We start from the raw sequence: 26124 nt of genomic DNA on the forward strand, positions 1-26124 counted from the left end.
TGTTACCAGAGCAGCATCTCAAATCTTCAAAGTCGCCGGTTTAGTCAGAGTTTAAGCTTTTTTTTTCTTCTTTTTTCTTAATCCGTGACCATTTTCAGATATAGCTGGCCTTTTCAGTAAAGAGCACGGTCTGAGTGCTAATATTGTTACACACATTCTCAAAAGACAGCACGATCCTAAATGCATGTATGATGTATACCGGTAATCGAAAATACAGCTATATTAACAACAGCACTAGACATTTAACATTGCAACATTTATTGAACTGGGAATCCAGTGCAATTTGTTTTCATAACAAAGACTAATTATTTTTGTTAATAGCCAAATTAAAAACCAAATGTTATTATGCCAGTAATATAGAGGTTAATTATTTGTTGGTGATGAAAATTAGTTTCATTCATAATTAATTCATTGTAACACACAGTATTATATATATAATAAATTACATTATAAAAAACAATCAGTACTCCTAGAGACAGGGATTTACATCACATTTTAGATATGTGCATACTACACTGCATTAAAAGAGGTAGATGTCATATGCACAAGGTGTCGTTTCGTGTCTGTGATGTGACACTCGTTCATGGACATAGTCAGATGGGTGACACATGAATGTATATAGTGGGTACCTTTAGGTATTATTTTTCAACTTTCATGGTTATGCATTGAAGAGGCATATTTTACCCTAATTAAGAAGTTTCCCAATTTACTCTTACATATTTCTGGTACCTAAACCTAAACAAAGACACTGAAAGGAAAGTTAAAAAAAGACTGAACACAAAAATAATCAGCCAGTGAAAACTGGTTAGAAAACACAAAGCTCCCAAATGAAACTTGAAACACAGTCTGGTGGCTTAGAAATTTAGGCTCTACCCCATTACCACTCCCCCGTCTTCTTATGCAAAGGCTGTTAATTTTAAAAACCGGATGTCACCTCCTAGCATCCAGTATTGCGGCTGGTTTGTCAAAGCACTGTTACCAAAGAAAGGCTTGTGCAAATCTCTGTGACCCCATCACCTCAAGACAACAAGGCAATTTTAGACTCACTGGGATAAGAATGCACTGAACAGCTTTTTCACATTCACCACTGTATTTGCTCTGGTCTCCAGCAATACATTGAAGTCGATCACATGAACAGCTGTTGAGATAAGTGAAGAGACAGACAGACACAGAGAAGCTTTTTAAAACATGTATTAGTAACATCATATAAGAACTATAATTGCTTGTCTTCTCCAACCTTGTGATTTGTAATTCTACTCCATTCTTTGTTCATCCCATTCCCTGGCAGCTACAGGGTGAAGAGATGGAGTGAGTGTGTCTGTCTTATTGTTTGTCATGAAAATAGGATTTCAGCAGATGGATGGAGAGATTCTGAAGGAGAAATGTAATCTAAAGGGAGCGGCACAGAATGGATGGATTGTTGCTGCAAACTTCCTTCCTCCAAATTCAGGGTTTTGTAGCTCTTAGCAGTCTCTAAGTATGCGTCTGCACATTTAATATACAAAAAGAATGCACAGAAGGTATCTTTTACTTCTTCTTTTTTCTTTCTTTTTGGGGAAAAGATGCTGTTCTTAGATGCTGTTGAAATATAATTTTTCAGGCTGTCAATTTGAATCCCAATAGAAGACGTCAAATCAATTATTTTAATTAATATAATTAATCCAAAATGAAAACCGCTAACTCTTGCCATCACTGGATTATCAAACAATCACACAGAGTTTGACTACATAAAACTTTTTGGGAAACTTTTCAAATGCTTTTTAAGAGCATACAGCCAATGTCATCACTACGTTCAGACATTAGCTCCATACCTTCCAGTGACATTTGATATTCATTGATCTAGCCTTTTTTCAGACATCTAAATCTCCAAATCTTACATTTTTTCTTTAGTGAGAGTGGAAAAGAAGGAGCAATTGAGTCTGATTATTGAGCTGTTATTGACTGGACACTTGAACTCACATTTTCCACATTCCAACAGAAGGGAAATGACTGTTAATTATCCAAAACTTTGTGCTCTTGGTAAGAAAATATTATCTAATATTAATATTAACCTAAGTTCCACTAGTTTTCTTTCTCTTCAAAGTAGATAGCTGTTGTGGAGGTATGTTTACTGTGCAGTTTGCTTGCCTATTTGTTAGAAAGATTATCTACATAACTTTCTTGAAAATTAGAAAATAGGCTATTCCAGTTGCCCTTCTAGTTTTCTGCTTGGTTCAATCTTCAAAGATAGCCTGCTATTCCCCAGGAAAGCAGTGACTGCACTGTGCCCTTCAATTTACAGGAATGGCTGAGCTGCTGTGTTTTTACAGTACCTGAAATATTGTGCTTTTGGGAAAACTAATCCATACCTTACCTTACCTTACTTCCATCCCAGCCCTATCCAAATTTTAAGGTCTTAAAAATGCTCTTATTTCTCTTACCGCATTGATCTTCATTTGTCTGAAACAATCACCTCCCGAGATAGCAGTAAGATCCAAAAGAAAACCTGCTTAGCTTATAAATGAGCGAGAACAATATCAGATTTATTTCTCTGTGATCAGCTTAAAGTCACTCCTGTATTTTATCTCCTCTGTTTCTTGTGATTCTCATATTATTCACAAACTGGACAGGATCATTTGTCTTGAGCTGATTTATACTCTGTAATTCTTCTGAGATGGAGGTAAGGAGGAACAGGTAAGAATTCAGTCATGAAATCACACATTGGCTTTAGAAACAATCCATCCATCCATTCAGATAAAAAAAGTACAATACAAAAAATGAGAAGATTACATATTAGAAAACTTTCCTTGAGTTAGTTTAAAGAATTAATTCGCTGATTTGAGGTACCCATCTTCTGTGCACACAGCTTTACAAAGTAAGTGATAATTAGTACAGACTGAGATTTCCAATATAGTCATTCTTACTTAAAATTCAAGTGTAGTGGTTTAGTGAGTAGATTAAAATGATTAAAAGTAGTTTAAAGCTTGGCCATCATCTGCTATCCAGATGCTTGAGTCTGGAAGTACAATGTAAAGTATGACTTCCAAAACTATTAAAAATATTATCCATGATATGAAAACAGAAACAAAGACAAAAAGAACATAGTGAAGCTACAACTTAGTAATCTTGTCATCTTCAGAAGTCTGCTGGCTAATTAATTTGTCTCTGTATTTGATCAGTGGAAACTATTCAGTTTGTTTAGAGCTTAAGAAAGTGGATTTTTCTTAAAGAAGATCTATTTCCAGGTCTTGAATTGTGTAAATAGCATTATGTTGCGTGACGCTCTGCTTCTACTCTTATCTGTGTGCTTTCTATTCTGTCTCTCTCTTGAAAAATAACAGTCAGTACTTCAGATATTAATTTCGTAAGTAAAAAGACGTGTGTTGATATCCAGGCAGATGAGCTCGATGAGCAGAACTAAACTCATTAAGTCGAAAGTCTGCTCTGCTCGTTCTTTCACATCATTCCCCAGTCTGTCTTTTCTTTTTTCTTCCTGGCAGCTGTCTTTAATATCCAAACTCTAGTCACAACATTCCCGCTAATTAATCTGAGCGTTCATTCTCTCTTTTCTCACTCATTCAGTGCTCGATGAAGTAAACTTTACAGACACGGACCTTTATTCCTCATGTTTTGCAATAATCTAATGTGACATTTAACCACTAACTCTCTCTTTCTCTTCTCACCAGGCAGTCTTTGTCTCTTTGTCATTTTTCTTCATCGTAATGTGGAGGTAGAAAGACGATGAGACTCTTCCATTGCTCGCTCTGCCCACACTTCATGCTTTGACAAAACACCATTTGGAATGACTGACAGCCAGGCAAATAAGGCCAATATTCAGTGCAGGAAGATGTTCATTCTTTCACTCTTCCTCTACCCATATGGGGATGGACTGATGCATGCTGGGATAAGACTTTAGTAGTGAAACTGTCTTAAACCTTTGCACCTGTTACCTCGGTGCAATGGGACCTTCTCCGTGGTTATGGTGGGTGGAGGGAGACAGGCGGTATTGTTTGTGAAGGCATGCCCTCCTCACCCCCAAATATATCTACACACAAGAGAGATATCTATGCTTTGCAAGAAAGGAGCTACGGCTGTTTCATTCTTCACAGATTTTTCCAGAGATTTATTTTGTAGTTATTGTGAACTGAAACCAGATGCTCCGTTTTATTCACAAAGCAGAAATTGTATATAATCACTGCCTGGCTTCTATACCTGTCATAAGCATGAAATGCATATAGGCCTGTTATGTTAGTAATAATTCAGTATTTCAGCATATTGAAAATAAGTGTAATTGCTACAGTAAAATATCCAGCAGTGTTTTAATTCTCCAAATTGTGTCTGTGGCTAATATGAACTAATTACACCATGAAAGTCTTTTGCCGTTGTAAAGTTAATGGGATGTTCAAACTGAAGCCACAAAGGTAAATAGGTTCGGATCAGTTAACTCTGGTTCTTCATCAGCACAGAGCAGCCAAATAAAACTAGACATTCACAAAGCAAAAGCAGGGACCGAATAGGCTAAATCCCCTGACTAAATTAAATTTGTCCTTGCAACATTGTCTGACAGCCGCACAGAGCTCACAGGAGGACGGATTATGTTTCTACTCTCCGCTACTTTCCCTACCCTCCATTCTCTCTGCTCTCCTATAATGGAGTGTCTTTGAACCTGTGTTATTAAACATTCGCCTCAACCGCTGTAGGGACATGCCCATCATTGTGAACACGCACACAATCGCTATGAACATCCTATTACGAGACAGCAAAAGACTGTTACGGCTTCATTAAAAATTCTTTAAAACAACCTTTTTGAATTACTTCAGTGTATCAAGCTTCAGGAAGGCAAGTTTGAATTTCAGCAGTGTATAAGCTGATTTCTAAAATTTGATGAATGCTACATAACAGTAGTTTGAAAAAGTTTTAATGGTTTGCTGCTCCTATCACCATATGAGCTGATAATCAGAAACACAAAGCACAACAACAAACTGCTCATGCTTGCAAAATTATAAAGCATGTGTCATCACAGAGACAATGTAGGTCATCATTAACTAGTAGAGGAGTTCAAAAATAAAGCAAAAAAGTATTTTGTAAGTTATTTTATTCTTTATGCACATGATGCATTATGACCTTAGTTACTTGTCAAATTTGGTAACCTTGTGTGAGTTGGAGACATATGATCAAATGTGTCATGTTTCATTTTTTAAAAAGAGAATTCAGAATGAGAAAGGGTTGTGCAGGTGTCCTTTTTCTCTTTTCGTTCTGAGTAGGATATGGTTACCCAGCATCTGCAAAGAATTCATGGATATAACTGTGCCTCTTTACAACTGCAGGTTTGTAAATGTATAATAAAAACGTTCATGTTTTGTTTACTTACAGAATACACTCGCATAAGTGAAGAGGAAAGAGTGTAGGGAGAAGAGGAGTGAAGGCACAAAAGGGAATTCCACTAAATGAAGAGCTTGTGAAACTGATGGATGTTGCCATTCTGAAAGATGTATGTGACAATCTTGAGCCTCTGTGTTCCCCTGACGATAGCTGCCACATCCTCATCCTTCACATCTAGGTGTCAGAAACCCCAGGCGATGCTGGTAATCTGTCTGAGAACAACACAGCAGCACATCCAGACCTGCTGAATCATACAAGCACGTTATTACAGGCACATGACCCCTGTTTGCACTTTTAGCTTCATGTCATTCTGGTGTGTGTGTCTTCTTCTTGTGTTTACCCATACTATCTTGTGTTCACAATCGCTCAGTTTAGAAAGACTGCCTGCTTTATCCCTTATTTGGTTTGTGCACTAACACAACCTCAGAAATACACCGGGCTAATGTCTCTGATGTCAAATCTTGACTGCAGTTTGCAGACTTCCTTGAAATATAGACTTAGTGCTATCTTAATTGGCACGTAGTAGGGAACATCTGCAGGACCACTTGTGAAACACACTATTATGCATATGGTAGAACTGCAAACTTTGTCTTGAGGTGATTTGTTCAGTTCTGGTGTCCTGTTTTATGTGTGGATAATTCATATAATAATTACACTTTAGTACTTTAATACTTTATACTTTTCAATTATACTTTACCCAGTATGGTTAAGGTTTTGGCTGGTATGGCTGGCTCAGAACTAAAATGTTTTTTCTCCTATTTGTTTCTAAGGATTTTTTGTTAGTTTGAGCAATTTCTCCTCTAAAACTGCTTCTCTAACCTGTGGGATTCCTCAAGGTTCAGTGCTTGGCCATTTATTATTCTCCTCTTACATCCTTGATTTAGCCAGCATTATTCAGTCTTTTTCTGGCATTTCTTATCATTTCTATGCTGATGACATTAAGCTGTATGTGTCTTTTAAGCCTCAGCAGGTGCATAGGGTGTCTGCCCTAGCTGACTGTTTATCCCATATAAGTGATTAGCTCTCCAACTATTACCCTGTTATAACACAGTATGAATGAGGTCATGATTACATGAAATACATTTAGTAATCAGTGAAGTTATTCCTCCCTTTTGCTCATCTGCCAGCAAAGTGTTTATAATCTTAGCATAATATTTGTTTCTTGATGTAAAATCTTTCTTATGTTCCTGTTTCTTTCATTCAAGGAACATTTAAAAATGTGAGCTACGGTGTCCTCTACTGAACTGGGGAAAATAGTTCATGCATTCATGTCACTGTGCCTAGATAACTATGCCTTATTTACCAGCTTGCATAATTCATCTCTTTCGTGCCTCCAACTAATCAAAAATGCTCCTACTGTATTCCTTATATGTTCTAGTAAGCAAACTCACATTATATACTCTTTACATTGGCTCCCAGTTCATTTTATCATTTGTTTTTAAAACCATCATACTTACATAGAGAGGACTAAATCAACAAGCTGCAGACAATTTATCTCAACTTCTTGATAAACACACAGATTAAAGACTTGGGGAGCCGAGGTTGTTCATCCATGGCACCAACTCTTTGGAACAATCTAACACTTGAGCTACATTTAGCTGTTGACACCTAAGCTCGTGAATTTGATAACCTGAGAATGAGCCAAAGTAGGAGCTTTAAGTTGATACCATAGGGGTTTCTACTTAAAATCATGGATGAGTTTGAATCTCAGTGATCTCAGTGAAGGAAGTCAGGTAGGATTTTCAAACTCATGCCTTAGGTGCATCTACTGCAAATCTCTGAGTTTGAATCCCGGTGTCATTGACCTCAAGTTTAGAGGTCAGGCTTTCTGAAAAAGCTGGGTGTTTAGTCAAATAAGTATAGCTCTGGTGAATTAATAGATCCATAATATTTTACTGTGAAATAGGCAGGATGATACTATGAATTGTTTTATTTAATAATATATTTTGTAATGTATTTTATTATATTTTGTAATTAATATATTGTATTTATTTATTTCTATATTGTATTTTAGAATATTTCCCTCTCTCTCTGAATTTATTCATCAGACTCTATAAGTTGTCTTTTATTGATTCTGTGTATCCACCAATCTACTTGAAGGAGGTATTCAGTAAATCAATGCATGTGTATTCAAGTGTATATTTGACCTAATGTGTGTTGGGAAAGACAGAACTGCTGGGTTTTATCAGCTCTGTTTCCCAGGAGTGTGTATCGATCTCAGGCAGCAGACATGAAAGAGTGAGGGAGTGAGGGAGACAGGTGCAAGGAGCGAGACAGGAAGCAGAAAAAGAAAACAATATCAACAAAGCAGTTTTTCATATCTGACCTGCAGTTGATTGATAGAATTTCCTATGAGAGGCTCACTGCCTGCCATCCCTAGGTATGTAGTAGGAGACACATTCCCCAACTTTAATCGCATGTGGAAACAAATCTGCAAAATAGTTCAGTAAAACAAGAATACAAGAAGTTTACAAAATCTCTATCGAGCCTGTCAAACCATAAACACATTTGCACAACAGCTATAGCACTAATCACTATTTGCTGCATGTCTTTTAGAGCTGAGACATAAAGTTTTGGCTGCATTACGAAAACTTATGGTTAGCCTAATTCAAATGTGAGTTTTAACTTATGATTTAGCTGACAGAACTAACTTGACATAGCAATTTCAGATCAGTTAACAAATACCTGGAGGCCATAATAAGACCAAATTTTCACATATCCAGAAAATGAGGGGGAAAAACAGAAAACAAAGAAATGCTCTCTTGGGGTTGAACACTCAAGTTTGATTTATATTTTTCATTAGTTTTCCCCTTTTGCCACTTCAAGTCTGAAATGTCAGCTGTCTTAAAAGATATTTCATGATTCCAGTACATTTATGGTCCAGGGAGGTTGTAGTAACAAAACTCAGATATTGTAAAGGCCCTTTCTATTAAAAAAGAGAAAAAGAGCACTCTGCTCATAGTTGATGTCTGTAACTGATGGACATTCAAGGTTCCACCTATGCAGTTAACCATATATACATATATATTTATCTTACATGACAGTGGAGAAGAGAGGGACTAGACAGATTACCATAAAATGTGGTCAGTATGTTGTTCACAAAACCTCCACTGATTAAGGAAAGCAATGGGATCACTGACTTAACAAAAAATAAGTGAATAAAGTAAGGGCAGTATGGCCGCTACAGATGAATATTCTTATATTTAGTAATGGGATATGATGAAATAATAATTTCGCTAAGTTCACAGCTTACACTGCATTAATAAGAAAGCATAAAAGATGTTTTGGGAAAATTTAATTAAAGCAAAAATATGGCCCATTCTGACACTGGTCTAGTTGGACTGTGATTGTGGGGTGCAATCACTAAATAAAAAAATCCACACCAGAGGTATCCATAGTAGCACTCCTGTTATATTAAACATAAATCCAGCTTAACATTTTAGTGTGACTTTGGCACTTGCTCTACTATGAGGAACATCCTGTAGCTTCTGTCTTCTTCTGGCTGTACACGTTATCATAAAGACTACCTAGAAGTAGATAAGGGGTCAACCTGGCACCTCAAGGTCTGGTTATCTTTTACTTTGACTCCTTTCCCTTCTTTGCGTAATGGGTTTTGTCGAACAGAGACAGAAAGCACCGGGGTAAATAGAGTGCTACTTTTATAGCTGAGGATTCTACATGGTCATAACATTCAAGCAGTGTTTAAGATTCACAAAAAAAATGTCACACTTATTAAAGTGCTGGCATTTTGTCTTATCTATAACAAAGGATGGTCCATTGATTTCTGACTTTGTCCAGTCCGAGCATCAATGTGTTTGTTTGTATCTGTGTAATCTGAGGTGTTTGTTGGTAATCCCTGTTTCTGATGGTCTGCGCGTGTGTGTTTGTATATGTGTTTGCAGAAAACTAATTTCTCAGTGTGTGATAAGAGACTAGAAAATCCTGTTCAGAGCCCAAGGCAGAGTTTATCAGTGCCTCTAAATCTAAGTAAGACACAGGAGACTTACGGTTCATAACACATCCTGACAGAGGGGTATCTAGTTTTCCCTTCTCTCACATTCTCTTTAAGTCTCATTGTAAACATTTGAGCATCTTTCTCGGATCTTTTGGATCCAAAGGTAAATATATTTTACACAAATAAGTCTGTTTTTCCTGGTTCTCCAGTGGCAGTATCCCTGATTAGCTAATTATAGATCGATCTCCAGCCTTCTTTTAATTTATACCCAAAATTCTTGAGTAGCTGAATGGGAGACAAAGCCTTCAGCTTTCAGGCCCCTCTTCTGTGGAACTCGCTCCCAGTTTGGATTCAGGAAGCAGACACTCTCTCTCTATTTTAAATATTAGACATTTTGATGAAGCCCATACTGTAGATAGGGCTGGATTACAATAGCCTTAGGCCCATCATCACTCACCTCTTTTCAGTTTCTGTGTGTTTATGCACCACTATGCATTTAATCATTAGTTATTATTCATCTCTGGCTGTCTTTCACAGTGTGTCTTTCGTCTTGTCTACCTTCCCTTACAACCAGCCACTAGTGGCAAATAGCTGTCCCTCCACGAGTCTGGTTTTGTTGGAGGTTTCTTCCTGTTAAAAGGGAGTTTTTCCTTTCCAGTGTGACCAAGTGCTTGCTAATTGCGGGTCATCTAATTGTTGGGATTTCCTCTCTATTTATTGCAGGGTCTTTAACTTACCATATAAAGCACTTTGAGGAGACTGTAATGATTTGGCCCTATATAATTGAACTGAATTAAACTGATTAGGTCCCTCATGAAATTGTGGTCTGCTATAGTCCTATTTTTTTTCCATTCAAATGGCCCCGCAGTTGCCGTTTTTTAGTACTTTCTGACACATACAATTGCAGGAACCAAAACTTTTTGAACCTTGTTCAGATATTTTGGCAAAAATCATCCAGTCCGTGCAGGCCTTTGGTTAGCCTTTTTTTTTTTTTAATTTGAAGAACAAAGATCCATCACATTTTGATCTTTACAACATATGTTTACTGACTCCAATAACTGCATGAACAACTGTGATATTTGAGGGCTTCACAAAAAGAATTACTAATCTTAGAAAAGATTACAAAACCATCTCTGAAAATCAATAGTCAGATAGACTGTGTACAAATACAGGAAATTGAAGATCATTGTTACACTTCTCTGGAGTGGAAAACCAACACAAATCACTCCAAAAGCAAGGAATATATGAGGTTTAGTGTTCTCAAAGGCACCCTGGGTAACTTCCAAGAAAGTAAAGATGACTCTCTGAATAGCTATTGTTAATGTCCATGAATCCACTTGAGAATACTAAATGAACAATAGTATGCATTGCAGTGCTGGAATGAGAAATTGCTGCTCTCCAAAAATAGAAAGTAACACTTCCGCCTGTCTGCAGCTTATTAGAAACTGTTTAGACAAACCAGAAGGCTACTGGAACAATATTTTGTGGATAAACGAGACCAAAGTAAAAAGTTTTAACTTTGGAGAAAAGAAAACATTTTATTTTATTATCAACCTGAAACACGGTGGTGTGTTGGTTTTGGCTTCCTTTGATGCACCTAGGCCAGGACAGATTGTTATCACTGATGCAAAAATGAATTCTGAATTATACCAGCTAACTCTAAAGAAAAATATACGAACATCTGTCTGTGGACTCAATCTAAAGAGAAAGTGGGTCATGCAGCAAAACAACCCTCAGCACACAAGACAATTTACCAAAGAGTGGTGAAAGAAGAAGAGGAAGGCGGATGCTGTTTTGGAATGGCCAATTCAAAGTCCTCACAGTAATACAGCAAAAAAGTTGTGGAATGACCTCAAGCGAGCAGTTCATATGAGGAAACCCTTCAACATTCCCGAGTCAAGGCTGCAAACAATTACTTGAAGATATTGCAGTGCAAGAGGATCACACAAGACAGTGAAAACAGTTCACATACTTTCTCCCTCAGAGATATGTAATATTAGATTCTTTTTCTCAATAAAATGACCAAGAGTAATATTTTCATTTCATTTGTTTAATTAGATTCCCACAGGACTTGTGTAAAAATGTTTTAGGCCGTATTTATGCAGAAATATAGGAAATTACATAAAACATTTCTCCTCCAACTGTAATAAACTATGATTATTATTCATTGCTTATTTTCCTCTACTGTACTTTATGTTAACAATTTATGTTTAACACACTTGGCATTTGCCTGGTATGCCAAATGAATAAATTCCAAACAGATGAGTGGGAGTAAGGAGAAGGAAAAAATGGATAGTGGAGGCAGTGAGTATCAACAAGAAATGTATTTCAACATTTTAAAGTTGTAGAGAGGAATGGAAAAAACGAAAGGAACCACTCAGATCAGCCTTGAGCTAACAAAAGAAGGCGTATAAGAAAAGAGAAAGAGAGATGGTGTAATGATCTAAAGAAAAGGTATCGTTGGGATAAGTGGCATCTATTGACTGACGGGAGATTGACAGTTCACGCAGAGAGAAATTGAGAGAGGACAAGCAATATAGAGAAATGAATGTCCTCACAGGCAGCAGTGGAATGAAAAAGGCTCAGAGTGAGTGAAATGACAGAGAGGGAAGAATCACTGGATGTGAGAAAGAGGTAGAGAAGAGATAAGGGGGAGGGGGGGTGGAATTTCCAGAGGTTTGTATCTGGAAAAGGGCACCACGTTACAGATTCACTTCAGCCTGAGGAAGAATGATATTTAGAAGGTGAAGGCAGATAATGTTAGGATCCTGCTCTCGTTCTCTCTGCACCACACCTATGGAAATGAAGGACTCAGAAATGTTATCTGTCTACACTGGTCAAAGGATTTTCTCACACACACGCGCGTACACACATGCATGTGCACACGCTCACACGGACAGGCACACAAATACACGCGCAATCCTGTCTTTCTATCTTTTTACAGATACAGACTATGTAGACATGTGCTTTCAAAACAGATTTTAATTGGTCTATACAAGAATAGAAAGGTATTCACACACATACAAATTCACAGATGACACACAAAGACTGCCTTTAATTTGAGAACAATTGTGAACTCAGCTCCTAGACTGTACAATTCTGTTTTCATTTCTCCTTCTCAGGTCTAGTGTTTTTCACAACTCCATTATTTTACAGGAGCCAAAATATAGTGGCTTTCACCAACTTTAATACATGTAATTATGACTTGCGTGTGGTTGTGCTTCTCTGTATTTTGACTTGAGTGTATGTTTGATTTAGGAAAGTTAGACTGATGGACAGATTTAAACATTTTACAAATTGAAAATCTTTTTTTATCTTCATGCAGCACATGCAAAACAGGCTAATATCTGAATGAGCAGGGGTGCTGCAGCGTACCCCCTCCTACACAAACAGCCTTGTGGAATATTAACATATGGTTATCTGAATGATTTGCCAAGAATATTGAGTTTTTGTTTTGTCTCAGTGGGAGTCCGAGAAGACTATTTTGCTGGTAACCTTGTTATGACCTTTTCAAAACAGTACACATAGGAAAAATCTGCAAGTCACGTCCAGCATCTCCTCACAAAGAAAGAAAAAGTTACATTTCAGAAAGTCTGAATTATTGTAATGATCATTAGTTCTTTTAGTTCATTTAGTTCATTTTAGTTCTTTCTCTACACCGTATCTTTTCTATATGCAGCTTTCAGTTTTTCCAGCAGTTTTGCACTCAGTTTCATTGACAGTGTTAGCAACATTTCCTCCCCACTATTTAGGCAGTTTTATTGGAAAACTGTTCATCAGACTGACCCAAACTGCCTGGCCTCACATAAATCTCTAACGATCATTTTCTAGTTCTTTGAGCTCTTCACATGTTTTGGGGTTTTTTATCCATTTTTCCACACATCTTTGTCTTTCATCCATCCAGTGACCATCTCAAAGATCCTTCCTGTTTCTGAAAACTCACCAAGATGGAGAATCAACAAGTTAAAGCTAAACTTTAACCGCCTGCTGTGTTGTCCACTGCCTGAAGAATAGCAAAGTCTTCAGTAAGTGGTGGTACTGAACCAAAAACCCAGGGGGAAAGGAAGGACAGGTGAGATCAAGGGGGAGGGGGGGAGTAAAGAAGGGAGAGATAAGTGAAAACCAGACATGTGTTGCCTCCAGCAAGTGACAAGGGAGGGTTGGTAAGATGAAAAATTAAGGCCACAGAGACAATATGAGTGCAGGCCAAATTCATGGAATTCATGTTGCACAGCAACTGATGTTCAAAGAGGTAGAGATGAAGGAATATAAGAAAGAAAGAAAAGGGAAATGACTGAAAGAAGAGATATAAAAAAAAAAACAAGAGAATGAAGAAAGTAAGGAGAGCGAAAGGGAGGTTGTAAAGCTAGATTGAGAGAGCTTGGTTGTACACTGAGCAGAGTGTTGTGACTCTAAAGAATAAATCCTGTAGCTGTCAGAATTAGATGAGTCCCATTCAGGGTCACTGGAAAACTCACAGCTCAGGCTGAGTTGCTTAATTGCTGTTCATAGATTTCCATTCTGGTGTTGTATTTTTATAATTTAAGCCAAAGAGACTGTATTACAAATGCACAAAAAAAATATAGAAGGAACAAAAAAAATAAAAAACAAAACAGGTCTAGCCTTATATTGGGACAATAATCCGACTCAATGTCATGGCTATAATTGTTTAGTAGTCATGAAATGTGATCTGTTAACCACATGTTAATATTCTACAAGGCTGTTTGTGTAGGAGGGGGTACGCTGCGGCACCCCTGCTCATTCAGATATTAGCCTGTTTTGCATGTGCTGCATGAAGCGAAGGACACTGTCTCAGCTGAACTATGGACACGCACACACATACACTTACACTGATAAGAACACACTCATACCCCTCCCTTTCCAAACGCTTTCGATGCTTGTTTCCTGCGGGGTACACGGCGGGTCTGTGTGCCGCGCTGGAGTGGTAGCGCTGTGCAGGGCGGCTGCTGTGTTCGCTTCGGATTACTCCTCACCCCCCACCCAATCCTGTGGCTTGTCATGTCTTTCACAAAGTTGTGCTGTGGACATTTATGTGCTTTTTGTGCAGAGGAGTTTTTTTGTTTCCTGTTCTAATGCTGTCCTACCATGGAAGCACAGCATGAGTAGAGGTCTCTTTTTTTCCTCTTGTACTTTCCCACTGTAGTGTATATTTCAGTGTTTTTCTGTAACGCTACCGATCTCCGACTTGTATCCCCATGTAATGTCTGTGTTGTGTATGTAAGGTCGGGGGGGTCCCATTTCACTGCAGGGCAAACCTGCATGTGGCGAATAAAGCTTTGATTGATTGATTGATTGATTGATTGATTGTTTGCCCATGCACATAGACCTAAGTTATCCTCCTTTGTAATAGGCAGTATGTCTAAAAGGATGATTCAGACAATTTTTGAGACACATCTAAGGGTCCAGGCAGAAAATAAAGCTTTGAAAATTGTGGTTAAAGTTTATTTTGAACCCAATCCATGATCTTTTTCCAAATCTAACAAAGTTTATTAACTAAACTTGACAAAGGAATGGGGGAAAATAAAAGTGCGACCGAAGGGTAAAAATAATAAAAATCAAAGTGTAAAAACCATTCGCCCTGAGAGGGATTTGATCCGTAGGCTCATAGAAAAAGAAAAGAGGAAGAGCTGCAATTCATTTCAAGACAAATTAATATATAGAATTTTGTGTTTAAGTCATTAGCCATTTCATGACAGTTTTCAAATGGCTATTAGACTGTGTCACATCATAAGAAGTGGTGTAGTAAAGGAGTAGTAGAAAAGCACAAAGGCTTTTAGTTTTGTTCTCCTGTGCTTTTCTCTCAGCTCTGATATTTATTCGTTTTGGTTAATGTCTCAGATTGTCTCCCACTAGCCTCCAGGCTCGTGCTTCTTTGCATTTTCTTTCTCTTCCTGGTCATTGTTTGAGTGCAGACAAATATGGCAAAGAGACTGACCACAAATCAAGCCCTTTTTCTGTGCCATCTGGTCTGGAAGGGTTTGCTTTTGTTGTTGTTGTGTGTGAGTGTATGTGTGCATGTTTGGCTACACAGGCTCCCATTTGTCTGGCTGTCTTTCAGTGTTAGCACTTTGATCTAGTTGGACTGCTGTGTGATTGTCTTTTCTCAGCCTACATAATCTAAGCTGCTGGAGACGGCCTAAAGAACACTTCTTTAATTTTGAAAGCTGTGGAACATCACAGTAACAAGTGTACTGTCTGACTGACTCAATCCCTACAGTATTATATTTTTGGTGAACATAGAATATGTTATCTTCTTGGGTTTTCACATGCATCACTATCACAAAACAGCATTTTGTCACTTTTCTACTTTCATTTTATTTTATGTGTGGCTCTGCACTCTCTGCTGTGTCCACTGGCCACCAACATTAACACCTTTAGCTTTTTTTAAGCTCAGACATCCAATTTAATACATCAAACATACAAACAACATAATACATCAAAGAAAAAAGATGTCATAACTATTAAAGTTGAAATTCAAACACCAAAGACTTGGACTTCATAAGTGACATCAAGCAAATGTGCAGTTATTGTTAACACTAGTTAACCTGCGCAAATTTGTGTAACTTCACTAAACCCATCACCTACTAGAATTACTGGCTTTTTTATTTTCTGGTGCAAATCCCGAGGTGTTAATCACCCCTGCTGAGATTTTCACAGGTCGTCAGCTCGTTTCTCCTCCAGCTTTTGTTGTGCAAACCACCCATTATCCTTGACGCCTGGCACATTTGCATTTGCTCACTCAGAGTTGCTCAGATCCAAGCCAGGCCAAACCTCTGTGTTACAACCTTCAGAAATTCCTGCCATATCAATACAAAAGACACACATTCACAATATATGGGTACACAAGTCTGTTTTATTTCAAAGTGTTTCAAACTTTACAGCGTTTGCAGACCCAGTGTTCATCATCCCTGCATTTGGCACAGGTGAATTTCTGACATTTTGCACAGGTAAAAATGTCAGAAACCTGCTGCGATTCCTATTGCAGCTCTCTTGCACCTGGCACTGCATTGTCTTTCCAGTCCCTGGCACAGCAGCTGCAGCAGCTTCAGCAGCCTGTGCTAATATTTCCTTGTGCTGCATGAATCGGCAATGAAGTTCCTGAGCTAGAAGACTCAGAAACAATCTTCTTTTGCCTGTCCACCCTGTACATGCCTTGTACAAAATGTAGGCATTCCCCGTCGCCAGGTCCAGCATTTTGTAGAAAACTGCTACTGGCCACCTGCGTGTTGCTCATCTTACGGAATACATCCACGCAAGTTGAGGAAGTTCACGCCGGACTTTATTCACCGTGCCCAGTAACATTGTTTTGCGCTGCAGCAGTCTGTGCGACAGTGACAGTCAGTGTTGGGTAAGTTACTTTAAATTAGTAACTTAGTTACATTACTAGTTACTTCTATCAAAAGTAACTCAGTTACTTCAAGTTACTCGTTACTTTCAGAGTAACTAGTTACTAGGGAAAGTAACTTTGGTTTTACTCAGAATTCTCTTGTTAATGTGTTGCTTCCGTAACTGGATACCCAGCCAGACTGCCAGTCTTCTAACTTGCTTACTTGCCACAAGTGCACTGTGCCACCTACCAATAGAAAGGAAAAAACATAATGTGCATATTTCCACGAGAGACTGCCGCATGATTCTAGCCTGCTTTTTACATCCAACACAAAAAATGCAGTCGTGGTGCTTTCGATTGTACTCAGAACTCGGAAATTCTGCCTTCTGAATAGGAAGATGTAGGTAACAGACGACTGCAGATGAGCTGCATACAGAGCTGGACTGGGACAAAAAAAATCGTCCCGGGGAATTTGACTAGAGACCGGCCCGCCATTATGGGAAAAATCATAAAGCCTTTGAATGAAAACAAACGCTGTTGTGACAGTGATGTACACTGTTCTGATGGTATATATGCATTAATCTATCAATTGTTTGTTGTAAGACTCAGATAATTATTTTTTTTAAAAGCGAGACATTTTAAATGAAAATAAGAAAGAAAAGTATTTCCCCTGTCCCTGTTAATGCCCTACCTGGACCCCCTGGCAACACTTTGCTAGACCCGCCCCTGCACAGTTACCAGCTGTCAGCTAAGTAAAAAAAAAGGATCCTGGTGTTATTTGTCTCTCAGAAACAGTTCATAACTTCCCTTCAACTCATTCATGTCACCTAAAAGGTAAACCTGTTTCTCCATCACCTGTTCAGCTCTGATGATCCAGTAAGGACATCTCCTGGTTTCATCTTCATGTTTCCCTCTCACCACATATCCAAATGGATATCATGACCAGCAGCTTTACAGCTTGGCTCCAGCAAACATCAGCTGATAGTAGAAAGTAATATTTAAGTAATATTTAAATAAATTCTAACAACAGCTGATCAAGCTTAAACGTGCTGCTGGTTTCCTCTTTGTGGCGCAAAGTGAGCGATAAACAAACAAGAGAGCCGATCAGCTGATCATTGATCAATTTCATGATTGAAGTAGAAATGGTAAATGGCCTGTATTTATATAGCGCTTTACTAGTCCCTAAGGACCCCAAAGCGCTTTACATATCCAGTCATCCACCCATTCACACACACATTCACACACTGGTGATGGCAAGCTACGTTGTAGCCACAGCCACCCTGGGGCGCACTGACAGAGGCGAGGCTGCCGGACACTGGCGCCACCGGGCCCTCTGACCACCACCAGTAGGCAACGGGTGAAGTGTCTTGCCTAAGGACACAACGACCGAGACTGTCCAAGCCGGGGCTCGAACCGGCAACCTCCCGATTACAAGGCGAACTCCCAACTCTTGAGCCACGATCGCCCAGAAACAGGAGAGGGAGGGGGAGAGGATGAGAGGAGAAGAGGCAGCTGCGCAGCAAAGACGCAGAAAAACTCCAGCTTTGTGTCTTTTTCATTGTAGATGAAGTGCGGGACAAACTGTGTTCCTTTTCACCTCAATACGAAACCCGTAATATTTTCTCTGAATACGAGATGATTCTGTTTTTTACGGGACGGTTGGCAACTCTAATAATTAACCGTATGAACAAAATAAAGTTCAACATCAGTAACATAGCACCCACCCAGCTGTATAGAAACTCCGTCATGCTAGCTAGCACGCAGTACGAAAAAGTCAGCATAACAAAAATAAACTCCACCTAAACTTGGTTTATATCTGACCTTTATAGACTGCAGGTCATAACTTCTTACCTGAAGTTCAGTTCACACCGGCGGCTGCCTCGGGTCTCTCTTCCTTCTGTCCCCTTTCTCTCATCCACCTGCTGGCCTCCACCACTTGCTAATGTTACTGAATCTGTGGAAGCTCCGCCATAGCCACCACACGAAGTAACGAATAACGAGCCTATTTAAATCCCAGTAACGAGTAACGCGTTCCTGGTTTTGGCATAATAACTAGTTACTGTGCTCATTACCACAATAATAACGTAGTTACTGTAACGCGTTACTTAATAACGCATTAGTCCCAACACTGGTGACAGTGAAGTAAAGAAATTGTCCGTTGTGACGTTTCTCCAATCATCCAAAAACGGCTCCATCAGTTTCATGACCACGTTCTCTGCCAGCCTCTCTCCCTTCTGATGATTGGGGTCCTTTCCCAAGTAAGGAGATGCACTGCAGACATATTTGGTGTCCAAGTCTGTGCCCATCCAGAACTTGATCCCAAATCTCTCTGGCTTGGTTGCGATATACTGTGTGAAAGGACAACGAACCTTGGTAGGGAACAGTTGTTCATCTATGGTCATGTGTTCTCCTGGAGTGAAACTCTTAGCACATGATTCTCCCTCCTGGTCGGTCTGCTTTTATGCACAGCACTGTGCTGTAGTCAAGCAATGCCACTCCTACACATACACAAATGTCTCCTGGTTGGAGGAGGGTGTTTTGCACAACAAAAGCAGGAGAACAATGGAGCTGAAGGCCTGTGAAAATTTCAGCGGGGTGCTAGCACTAGAATTACTGAGCCTTTTTTTCCTGCTGTAAGTCCCTACTACTACATTTACTAACCCTGTGCAAATTTGCATAAATTCCCTGAACCTAACACCTCCTAGCACCCTGCTGAGAGGCCTTCAGCTCCATTGTAGGGTTGTAATACAGATTTTTCTCTTGCCTTGAATCTGAGCTACTCTGAGTGAACAAATGCAAATGTTCCAGGCCTCAAAGATAATGGGTGGTTTGCACAACAAAAACAGGAGGAGAATCGAGCTGATGACCTGTGAAAATCTCAGCAGGGGTGATTAACACCTCGGGACTTCCACCAGAAAATAAAAAAAGTCAGTAATTCTAGGATGTCTTACCAGTAGGTTCAGGGGATTTACGCAAATTTGCGCAGGGCTAATAAATCTAGTAGTACACAGCAAATTCAAAAGTGTTAAATGTTTTGGTGTTAATAGTCTCCTTGCAAAAGTAGAGTTAATTTTACTCTAAGTAGAGTCACATTCTTTTAATGTAACTCTGAGGTGTAAAATGATAGTAGTTAAAATCGAGTGTTAAAAATGAGTGTTTCTCTGTCAAATCTGGAGGTGTTACAATGGAAACATTAACTCTTGACCTCTTAACTCTGAACTCCTAGAGGGGCTATGACACCAACAGAGTAAATTCACAGACTCCGCCCTCAGCACGGCTCCAATCGAAGCTGAAGTGAAGCCGTTTCAGAACATTTTGCTCTACATATTTGAGTTGTTTGCCATGCTTGGTAAGTCATTCTTTCAAAGATTGTTTCAATTGTTATTATTAGCTTTTACTTCTGTGGCTCTTTGAAGTTGAGACAAAGCTGTGTGAAAGGCATTAGCCATGTTGCTCGCTGATAGCATAATATTCTGTTTTAGCTAGCTGAAAGGTATTGTTTGCGGGCAAATACCACAGCCTTGAAAAAAAGCTTGCATGTGAATTTTCAGTCAAACTTTTGGTTAAATACACCTAAAACAATGTGCAGAATGTTAAATGTTGGTATAATGGTGCTACTTGAAGCCTGAAAACGATCGCCCATAAAAAAAACGAGCAAACAGCAGTAGCTGACGTCCTGACTGGATTCTACGTTAGCATAGATCCCTCCAGAGTTTTGTGCGCACGGTTTAGGTAAAAATGAAAAAGGTTGAGGTTTTACATTTAGTTCAGTATTACCTGTTGCCTGTGTCCTTGTCTTTTGGGAAAATACTTTACACAAGTAATGGCTCAAAGAGGATTCCTTTTTTTTTTTACTGTGCTGCAATTGTTTACTGGATTATTTGTGCCATTAATTAGTGTCAACTAATTTTTATTCGATCTCCGCACAGGATATGCTTGTGAAGATGGAATATGGGGGAGAGCAGAAGTGCGTTGAAGTTCCACAAAGGGATGAATGAAGGACATGCATATTGTATTGAAGAAATAAGTGATGAGATGCTGTTATTTGCATTTACCATGTCAGACCTTTTGATAAACAAAATTCTAATGAAAGTGAGAGCATGTATACTGTTACATCTTTCAGAAAATGTTTTGAAATTGTGGTGCACAGTTCAGAATAAATGTTTTTCAAAAACCATTGCATCTTTTTAGTAAATGTTTATTTCCAAAAGAAATTTCTAGAAGTTCAGAACAGTAAAATTCCCGCTTTTTAGAATGAATTAGAAGATAACTCTTACGTAGTTAAACTAAAATACTCTTTGAGAGTTAATATATAAACTCTTAACACCAAGTGTTAAATTATCAACTCCAGACAGATTTGGTGTTTAACACTAAATCAGAGTTAACGTACCAACTCTCCAAAAAGAGTTAAATTAACACTCTCTGGTGTGGACCCATATAGACACTTTAATAGTGTTGAAATCAAATCTGACAGTGTTAATTTGGACATGCTGGATTTGCTGTGTAGGGACTTGCACCAGGAAAAAAAAAGGCTCAGTAATTCTAGTGTTAAACCAGTGCTGAAGCTGCTAAAGAAAATGACATGATTTTGGAATCTTTTCATGCCCTTTATAATTTATTTATTATATATAATGTAACTGGCTATTTGTGGCTTTATTGTGAGCATGTTGTGTAATATCCTCATCTAATGCTATTATCTGTCAAGACTGTCAAAACTACAAAGGAATCTTAATTACTCTGACCTTCTTTAAATCTTGGAAAAGCGGCATCCTTCTGGAGACAGACACACACATAAAGGGTAACAGCAGCAATGCTCTTATCTCTTGGCTTTGAAAAAAATGGGTACATAAAAACAGCAGTGGCTGACTGCCTGAGAGCATATTAAATCTTAATAAGGGTTGTTTGTAGAAGAGTTAGGTGTCTGAGACCTATGAACCTTAGTTACTGACCTCTTAAAGTTGAACCTGTCATTTTTTTAAGTGCATATGGAGATTAATATTAACTAACTTGCTTTGTAGATACAGTAACTTATTGCAATATTTCATTTTTTATGGAAGCATTTTCTTGTAAATACTGCTTTTGCTCCAATGGTGCTGTACCAAACTCCTACAACACGCAGGTACGGTGATCCAAACACCATGATTCAATGATTTATCTGACCCTTCTTTTATAAATGAGCCAGTTATTATACCTGCGTGGGCTCAGTCTCTCATTTGCAGGCTGGATACACTGGCAACAAAGGTAAAAAAATACAATTACATTTAAAATATGCTCAGTTACAGTCATAAAAACATTGCCAGGTCAACTGTATTAATAAGGTTGGCAAGATGGCGTCGTAGCGCGAACACCCGTCTCGCTGTGCTCCGGTGAGGTCCCCCGATTATCCGTCTAAAATACGTGTTCACCTGGTGAAACGTTACAAATGTGCGTGGGAGTAACTCTATAATGAGTCTGGACGACTATTTTTCTAAAATGCCTAACGTCAGGTCTAAGAAAAAGACAGCTCCGGTTGTGCAAGCTAGCGACATTGTGGGTCCTATGGCGGCTGAGCCTGAAGAAGCTAACGCCAGCGACACAGAAATCTCCGCTGACGCTGAGGAAACTGGGAGTGATATCGACCCGAATATCCTTGCGGCTCTGAGTAAGATAACTGACAGCATTACAACTTTATTGGATGTTAAAGTTGATACTGTGCTGGCCGCAATCCGTGAACAGACGTCTCGGATCCAGGCTCTGGCGACACGGGTGGGAGACGCCGAGATACGGATTTCAGGCGTGGAAGACACGGCAGGTGCATTGCAGGCGAAAGTGGCTCGACTCGAAAAACAAGTAACTGACATGGCAGACCACATGGACGATTTAGAGAACCGCAGCCGCAGATGTAACCTTCGCCTGGTCGGGCTTCCCGAGGGCACGGAGGGAAATGATGTTGTCGCCTTCATGGAGTCATGGCTCCCCTCCTATCTCGAGCTCACAACTAAAAATGGGAAGATCAAACTAGACCGCGCTCACCGCTCTCTAGCACCGAGGCCGGGCCCCAGCCAGCGCGCCAGACCCATCATTATGAAGCTTCACAACTTTGCTGATAAACAACGTGTGATGGCCGCAGCTCGGCGCCTGGCTACGCAGCCGAACCAACCAACAAGTCGGATCAAAGTCTCCTTCTTTAATGATTATTCAGCGACGGTAGCCAAGAAACGCAAGGCTTTCGACGAGGTGAAAAGCTGCCTGAGGAAGAAGAATGTGGATTATGCGCTTCTCTACCCCGCCACACTGAGGCTGTTTGCCAACGGCAAGGAGAAGAGATTTAACACACTGGAGGCAGCTGCGTCCTACGCGGACTCGCTGCCCTGAATCCCCGTAACCACCGGAGTACTCCTTTTCTTCACACTATGCCTTAATTAACCGGTGTGAGTACTTGCCGAATCTAGGCGTATATGACTCTTTTTTTTTTTTTTTTCGTCCTCGCTGCTTATAAGCGACCAGGTGAAATCTTCCACCCCATCGGGCACCGGACGGACTGTGTTTTCGTCTATGGGTAGGCGTGAGTTACGCGCGTGCAATGCCCTTCGGCTTTCCCGACGGGCAGGAGGAGATTGGTTTTTCCCTACATGTTTAGTAGGGCTGTTGCCAAATCACTGTTCTTTGAATGTTCCGTCACACAGCTCTTTCATGCCTTTTTTATTTTTATTTTATTTATTTATTTTTTCAACCAGGGTGTGGTGAACCCTTTGGCTCAATATGCTTTGTGTGATACATGAATAAGTCTAATAATGAGTAGGCTGCGAATATGCACCTGGAATGTACGAGGGGTTCACAGCCCTATTAAGAGGAGGAAGATATTTACTTGTCTAAGAAAGGACGGTGTAGATGTTGCTATGTTACAAGAGACACATCTTGATAATAATGAACACTTGAAGTTGCAACAAGGATTATATGGACAAGTGTTTTTTTCATCCTTCACTACAAGAAGTAGAGGAGTGGCAGTGTTGATTAGGAAAAATGTACCTTTTGTAGTAACTGATTGCGTTAAGGATCTGAAGGGCCGCTACGTGATAGTCAAAGGGATTTTGCAAGGCCAAAATATCTTATTACTGAATGTTTATTTTCCACCTGCCCACCCAACTACCTTTCTTACCAAAATGTTTCTGGAATTAGCCCCATTTCTTCCTAACTCTACCGTTATTATTGGTGGTGATTTCAACTTAATGTTAAATCCGCTTATGGACAGATTTCCACACAGCATTGCAACTCCTTCTCCTCAGGCCAAAGCGCTTCATGCTCTATGCGACGAGTTTGGACTTGTGGATGCTTGGAGATATACTCACCCCTCCGATAAGCAATACACATTTTTTTCGGCTCCGCATAGGTCCCAAACTAGAATTGATTACTTTTTTCTCCCGAAAACTGACTTAGGTTCAGTAGTATCGTGCGACATAACAAGTATAATCATCTCAGGTCACGCTAGGGTAATCATGGATCTCGATCTTAAAGCTGCGCTTCATAGGTCCCGCCACTGGAGGCTTAATACCATTATTCTTAAGGATGAGGAATTTACCTCTCACTTCTCTGCAGAATTTAAAGCGTTTTTGGATATCAACACCCCCTCAGCTACTACTGCCTCTGTTTTGTGGGAAACATGCAAAGCTTATGCGAGGGGCCTAATTATTTCGTATTCTGCGACAAAGAAGCGACAACGGATGGAGGAACAAAAATCTTTAGAGAGCGAATTGATGGATAAGGAGAAAACATATATTGCCTCCCCATCACCACCATTATGGCAAGAAATAACCGCACTCAGGTCAGCGCTGAATTGCCTTCTTACCAGAGATGCAGAGAAGAAACTTAAATACACCAGACAGAGGTTCTACGAGCATGGAGATAAGGCCGGTAAATGTCTGGCGTACTATGTTAAGAAGCGCGCAGAATCGAATACCATTGCAGTGATATCTGATGAAGGTGGCCACAAGATATATGAAAACAAACTGATAAATGACTGTGTTAAGAAGTTCTACGAAGCCTTGTACTCTTCTCAACAAGTCCCGGAGGGGGTGCAGCTGATGCATAATTTCTTCACCCAATTCGACTTACCAAATTTGTCAGAGGAACAGAAGACTGCCCTTAACAGCCCTATAACTAAGACCGAAGTGTTTAAGGCTATTAAATCACTGCGAAGTGGAAAGTCGCCAGGGCCTGATGGCTTCTGGGTCGAAAAGGGTCGAAACTCAGCCACCAATGTTAGACGCTTACTGAACGCTATTGTAGCTTTCAAGCAAAAATCTATTGACGGCCTGGTGCTTTCTCTCGATGCGGAGAAAGCATTTGACAGAATTGAGTGGTCTTATTTGTTGTATACTCTGGGCAAATTCGGCTTAGGGGAGAATTTTATAAAATGGGTCAAAGTTATCTACAATAATCCACAGGCAGCAGTCCTGACTAATGGACTTAGGTCTGATTACTTCAACACTCATAGGGGAGTTATGCAGGGCTGCCCCTTATCGCCCCTTCTATTCGCTCTGGCCATAGAGCCTCTTGCTGAGGCCATAAGGGCGACGCCCACAATACGTAGTTTAGAGATTGGACAGCTGTGTCATAAAATAACCTTATACGCGGACGACATCTTGATTCTTTTGACTAACCCTGTAACATCCGTACCCAGTCTCATTGAGGTGATTGACAGGTTTAGCCATTTCTCTGGCTATAGAATCAATTTGGCTAAGTCAGAGGCCATGCCTCTCGGTACTCTTTTCACAATGCTGGCTACTGTTCCTTCCTTTCCTTTTAAATGGTCTCCTAATGGATTTGTGTATTTGGGGATCTTTATTACCCCGTCTCTCGACCAATTGTACAAAGCCAACTTCACACCCTTATTTGGCAAACTCAAACAGGACCTAGAGCGGTGGGCGTCACTTCCTGTCTCCTGGCTAGGACGCATTGCCCTGATCAAAATGAATGTGCTGCCCAGGCTATTGTATCCTATCCAAATGATCCCCGTCTTGTTCTCTAAGAGAGTACTGAAGGACATAAATGGTTGGCTCACCTCTTTCATCTGGAACAAGCGCAGACCCAGACTCAAGATGGCAGTGTTGCATCTGCCAAGCTCCAGGGGCGGCTTGGATCTACCTAATATTAGATTGTATCAGCTTTCTGCCCATTTAAGATTTGTGAGCGACTGGGTTAGGGGTAAAACCTCAATCTGGTCGGATATTGAGACAGCTCTGTCACAATGCAAACTGAGCGATCTATTATTTTGTAATGATTTTAACGGAATTAAGGCCCTTTGTACAAATCCTGTAACAATCAACACCCTAAAAGCGTGGCGAATTGTCCGCCGTCTTGAGGGAAGATCGAGAATAACATCAACCTTTACCCCTATAATGAATAACCCTGCTTTCCCTCCGGGTTCTTTGGACCCCGGCTTTCAACGATGGTCTGATAAGAATATTAAGTCTCTTGGTGA

The 26124-nt window shown here is 39.8% G+C and overlaps 1 long non-coding RNA gene across 3 annotated transcripts in view; it reads right to left on the minus strand.

Moving 5' to 3' along the window:
* Nucleotides 1-353: 353 nt before the first annotated feature.
* The window catches only part of LOC308409017, a 101401-nt gene continuing 75630 nt past the window's right edge, over nt 354-26124 (minus strand). The window contains exons 1-4 of one of the 3 annotated variants that reach the window (XR_013973892.1): nt 18516-19130; nt 7688-7792; nt 5351-5602; nt 354-5261 (exon numbers count right to left, since the gene is read on the minus strand). This is a non-coding gene — a long non-coding RNA (uncharacterized lncRNA). Of the gene's footprint in view, nt 5603-7687; nt 7793-18515; nt 19131-26124 lie in introns of those variants that run through there. The other 2 variants (XR_013973893.1, XR_013973891.1) reach the window with 2 other exon arrangements.

This window comes from Rhamphochromis sp. 'chilingali' (genome assembly GCF_963969265.1).
Source record: "Rhamphochromis sp. 'chilingali' genome assembly, chromosome: 13".
In the NCBI taxonomy this organism is placed as follows: Eukaryota; Metazoa; Chordata; class Actinopteri; order Cichliformes; family Cichlidae; genus Rhamphochromis; species Rhamphochromis sp. 'chilingali'.